The 6,084-nt window shown below is 35.1% G+C and overlaps 1 pseudogene; it reads right to left on the reverse strand.

Annotated features, from left to right (window-relative positions):
• Positions 1-4,872: 4,872 nt before the first annotated feature.
• Positions 4,873-5,735, reverse strand: LOC123467899 (annotated as a pseudogene).
• Between the last annotated feature and the right edge of the window lie 349 nt (positions 5,736-6,084).

A 6,084-nucleotide genomic window follows, 5' to 3' on the forward strand; every position in this document is an offset into this window, starting at 1 on the left:
CATGAGTTTTTACTTCTATATGTAAACTTCATGGAATATTCTTGTATTCAATGTGAATACACTGTTATACCATGAGTTTTTACTTCTATATGTAAACTGCATGGAATATACTTGTATTAATGTGAATAATTTATATTTTTTAATCATTTTGTATTCAATGTGAATACACTGTTATACCAGAGTTTTTTTTCTTATACGTAAACTGCATGGAATATACTTGTATTCAATGTGAATACACTGTTATACCATGAATTTTTACTTCTATATGTAAACAGCATCAAATATACTTGTATTCAATGTGAATACACTGTCATACCATGAGTTTTTACTTCTATATGTAAACAGCATCAAATATACTTGTATTCAATGTGAATACACTGTTATACCATGAGTTTTTACTTCTATATGTATACTTCATCAAATATACTTGTATTCAATGTGAATACACTGTTATACCATGAGTTTTTACTTCTATATCTAAACAGCATCAAATATACTTGTATTCAATGTGAATACACTGTTATACCATGAGTTTTTACTTCTATATGTAAACTGCATCAAATATACTTGTATTCAATGTGAATACACTGTTATACCATGAGTTTTTACTTCTATATGTAAACAGCATCAAATATACTTGTATTCAATGTAAATACACTGTTATACCATGAGTTTTTACTTCTATATGTATAAACGCATCAAATATACTTGTATTCAATGTGAATACACTGTTATACCATGAGTTTTTACTTCTATATGTAAACTGCATCAAATATACTTGTATTCTAATGTGAATACACACTGTTATACCATGAGTTTTTACTTCTATATGTAAACAGGCTTCAAATATACTTGTATTCAATGTGAATACACTGTTATACCATGAGTTTTTACTTCTAAATGTAAACTGCATGGAATATACTTGTATTCAATGTGAATACACTGTTATACCATGAGTTTTTACTTCTATATGTAAACTGCATGGAATATACTTGTATTCAATGTGAATACACTGTTATACCATGAGTTTTTACTTCTATATGTAAACAGCATCAAATATACTTGTATTCAATGTGAATACATTGTTATACCATGAGTTTTTACTTCTATTTGTAAACAGCATCAAATATACTTGTATTCAATGTGAATACACTGTTATACCATGAGTTTTTACTTCTATATGTAAACTGCATGGAATATACTTGTATTCAATGTGAATACACTGTTATACCATGAGTTTTTACTTCTAAATGTAAACTGCATGGAATATACTTGTATTCAATGTGAATACACTGTTATACCATGAGTTTTAACTTCTATATGTAAACTGCATGGAATATACTTGTATTCAATATGAATACACTGTTATACCATGAGTTTTTACTTCTATATGTAAACAGCATCAAATATACTTGTATTCAATGTGAATACACTGTTATACCATGAGTTTTTACTTCTATATGTAAACTGCATGGAATATACTTGTATTCAATGTGAATACACTGTTATACCATGAGTTTTTACATCTATATGTAAACTGCATGGAATATACTTGTATTCAATGTGAATACACTGTTATACCACGAGTTTTTACTTCTATATGTAAACAGCATCAAATATACTTGTATTCAATGTGAATACACTGTTTTACCATGAGTTTTTACTTCTATATGTAAACTTCATGGAATATTCTTGTATTCAATGTGAATACACTGTTATACCATGAGTTTTTACTTCTATATGTAAACAGCATCAAATATACTTGTATTCAATGTGAATACACTGTTATACCATGAGTTTTTACTTCTATATGTAAACTGCATAGAATATCCTTGTATTCAATGTGAATACACTGTTATACCATGAGTTTTTACTTCTATACGTAAACTTCATGGAATATTCTTGTATTCAATGTGAATACACTGTTATACCATGAGTTTTTACTTCTATATGTAAACTGCATGGAATATACTTGTATTCAATGTGAATACACTGTTATACCATGAGTTTTTACTTCTTTACGTATACTGCATGGAATATACTTGTATTCAATGTGAATACACTGTTATACCATGAGTTTTTACTTCTATATGTAAACTGCATGGAATATACTTGAATTCAATGTGAATACACTGGTATACCACGAGTTTTTACTTCTATATGTAAACAGCATCAAATATACTTGTATTCAATGTGAATACACTGTTATACCATAAGTTTTTACTTCTATACGTAAACTGCAAGGAATATACTTGTATTCAATGTGAATACACTGTTATACCATGAGTTTTTACTTCTATATGTAAACTGCATGGAATATACTTGTATTCAATGTGAATACACTGTTATACCATGAGTTTTTACTTCTATATGTAAACTGCATGGAATATACTTGTATTCAATGTGAATACACTGTTATACCATGAGTTTTTACTTATATATGTATACTGCATCAAATATACTTGTATTCAATGTGAATACACTGTTATGCCATGAGTTTTTACTTCTATATGTATACTGCATCAAGTATACTTGTATTCAATGTGAATACACTGTTATACCATGAGTTTTTACTTCTATATGTATACAGCATCAAATATACTTGTATTCAATGTGAATACACTGTTATACCATGAGTTTTTACTTCTATATGTATACTGCATCAAATATACTTGTATTTAATGTGAATACATTGTTATACCATGAGTTTTTACTTCTATATGTAAACAGCTTCAAATATAATTGTATTCAATGTGAATACACTGTTATACCATGAGTTTTTACTTCTATATGTAAACTGTAGTGTTCTCACTCGACCTTAATCGATTGAAAAATGGTCCAATCGATTGATTAATTATTAAAAAAATCCTAATCGATTTCCAATCGACTAGAATTTTTTACCATCGATTATAATCGATTGATTAATTTTTCGCAACGATTATAATCGATTAAAATCGATTAAAAGGCAAAAAAATTAAAAATTTTTACAATCGATTATAATCGATTATAATCGATTATAATCGAGTTCGTAATGGTGTTGATGCTTAAGGAAATTCCAAATTCGTTTATTTCTTAGACTGAATTGAATAGACAGAATAGTGAATACATTCTTATTTATTTTGAAAGTATTCGTTGGCAAATTCGTGATCTTGTATACTATAACTTTCACTGTCACTCCAATCTTCATCTGCTATAAATACTACGACTTCTTCAGTACATTCAGCGTCAGCCTCGGGGACGGATTGAGTGACTTCTTCCGCTGTTCGCTGGATCCGCGCAGCGGTTCCTGAGACGACGACGAGACATTAGCGTCCTCTCCTCCCATCAATTTGATCCCTGCCCGCAACCAAGACCGAAGGCACATACAGGCCTCCATTGTGGTGGGTTTTAAACAAAACCTGCATATGCCAAGAAGATCCTTTCCAGAGCTGAATACACGTTCACTAGAAGCGCTGGTTGCAGTGATGGCCAGGTAGTCCCGTGCCATGCAGGAGAGACGAGGGTAGCACGTCATGTGTGCTTTCCAATATGACAGGTTGTCATAACTTGCATCTGATGGCTCGCGAGGTTCAGCAAGATAGTCCTCAAGTTTGTCTTCAAGCCGAGCTCGTTTTTTCACCGAATATAGGTCAGAAAGGTATGCGTTCAGTTCTGTATCCTTGGTGCCATGACAAGTCGAAGATAGTCCACTGGTGATATTAGGCGTAGGAGCAGGGTTATTTTTGTATTTTCCCCAGGCTTTCTCCAGACTGAATTAAAAAAATTATAAAAAAATTATACTTGGGAATAATTGAAAATGTACAGCACAAAACTTACGCTGGCAGGACAAAGGTTTTAACCATATCAATATCTGAATAGTCACCATCGCCAGCTTCCCATCTTAGGCCTGTAGTGAAGTACTCTACCTTTAATCTTGCGTCCAATACAGTTGATACTATATAAACTGGTGTGAGCCGCTTATAGTACTTTTTTAGCTTTACTGTTGCCGCAAGAGCGGCCTCCCTAGATTCCATTGAGTGGCCAACATCAAGACTCCAATTTTGCAACGACATCAACAATTTCGTAAACAAGGGAAGGACTGTCCCAAGAGTGGGGTATTTGAACCCTTCCAGAAAACGAGTCGTAAGGGCGAATGGGTCCAGGAATTCTACTGCTTCTTTGATCTTTTCCCACTCTTCTTCATGAATCTCCGAACCTCTCCATTCACGCTGTGTTGTAGTTGCATCTAACGCTCTTCGAATTTTAATACCCCTTTTAAGGACATAAAGAGTAGAGTTCCACCTGGTTGGGACGTCACGAAGGGGAAGTAAGACGCGAATGAAAGTGTTGTCTTCTCCAGTAGACTCTTCATCATCACGGATTTCCTTCTGGATGTCAAAATTATCAGCAGCCAATACTGCCTTGAATAATGCAATCCTCTGAGGTGAAGATCGAATTTCAATAGATAGGTTCTTCAACTATTAGCAATAAAATAAAACGTTACTTTTAAATTTGAGTCTAAGTAGAAGAATGGAAACTACCTTTTCGATATTAGGCTTGAGACATTCCAGCGCGTCTTGAGATGCTAAGTTGAGGATGTGTGCGAGGCAGCGAATCCAATTTTTTTGAAATGGACAATCATAGTCTTTTGTTAGACGCGCGAGCTCTTCGATAAAAGTCCCGTTGCTGCTTGCATTATCCGTTGTCACGCAAAGAAGCTGTAAATTAAATGAAAAGAATAATGGCTTAACTAGGAAAATAAAGGATGTATAGGACCATGTGATCTGAAGGAAGTAATCATAATGTGAGGTTCAATAAAAAACCGTGTAGATGGTTATGCTTACTCTGTTTTGAAGACCGAACTCGGTAAGGATTGATAAAAATCAACTGCCAATATTAACTCCAGAATGATCTCCTCTGAGCTCCCGAAATCCGAGAGTGACCTCCATCATCACGAAATCAAAGGTCAGCCATGTGACTGTGACAGCCATCATGGCCAAATTATTGCCAGACGTCCACAAATCTGTGGTAGCTGAAACCATCCCAATCGACCTTCGCTTGAAGTACTGTATGAGATCCTTTCGTTCGGAAAAGTAGCGACGAAAAATTGCATTTCTTAACGCATTCGCTTTTGTGAGTTTGAAATGTGGGTTGAGGATGGCACAAAACTTGATGAAGCTTTGCTCTTCAACCAATGTGAAGGGATGATTGTTGCTGATTACCATTTCCAGCAAAGCTTCCTTAGCATATTCATTGCTGAAAGGCTGAATAAAATTGAAAAATAGTATGTTACTTGCATGTAGTTTAATAAAAAATAAACGGAGATAATTTGGTACCTTGACTAATTCCAATTGATTTGTAATATGGTTCATCAAAGTAGGCTGATCAACGGGGACCATCTTCGTGCTGTGATTGGACATCATATGAATTCCCATGTTGCTGGTGCAGGGCACCTTGTAGCTTGTTGTGCAGAAGTTACAGTATGCACGGACCTCCCCAGTTGATGTGGTCTTTTTTGAGAAATACTGCCAGTATTCTGACTTGCTACTTCTGGAATCACGTCTAGAAGTTGGAGTTGGAGTTCTTGTACATGCAACATCACTAGTACCAGCCCCAGAACCAGAAGATGCTGAACTAACTGAACGCACGAAGGCTGGTTTTGAGCCCAAAGGTTGGCTATCGTTTAATGTTGATGGTGGATCAGCTGTTGGGTGGGTGGGTGGTTCTGGTATGGCAGGAGTAACGCCAATTGCTGCAACCACACTGCCTGAGTTAGAAAGACAGATTAACGTACCAGTATCACCTATCTGTAGTTATATAACAATACCTCCAGCTGCAATTGATGAGGATTCCACAGGCAAACGACAAGCAAAGGGGAAGCTTCTGGCTCTCGCTGACTTCTTAGAAGGTTGGGCTGATTGCCCACATTGTTCATATTGATCTTCTGTATTAGTCTGGGGACCCTGGGCGAATCTTCCTCTGCTTCCTCGAGTGACTGGGCCACCACCACCAGTAAGACCGCGATTAGTAGAACCACGACGAGGACCCCTTTTTTCTAGTTGTAGTTGCACTAGTTGGACGTCGATCTGAGTCTGACATTATTTT

The sequence above is a fragment of the Daphnia magna genome, unplaced genomic scaffold, assembly GCF_020631705.1.
Source record: "Daphnia magna isolate NIES unplaced genomic scaffold, ASM2063170v1.1 Dm_contigs252, whole genome shotgun sequence".
Lineage (NCBI taxonomy): Eukaryota > Metazoa > Arthropoda > Branchiopoda > Diplostraca > Daphniidae > Daphnia > Daphnia magna.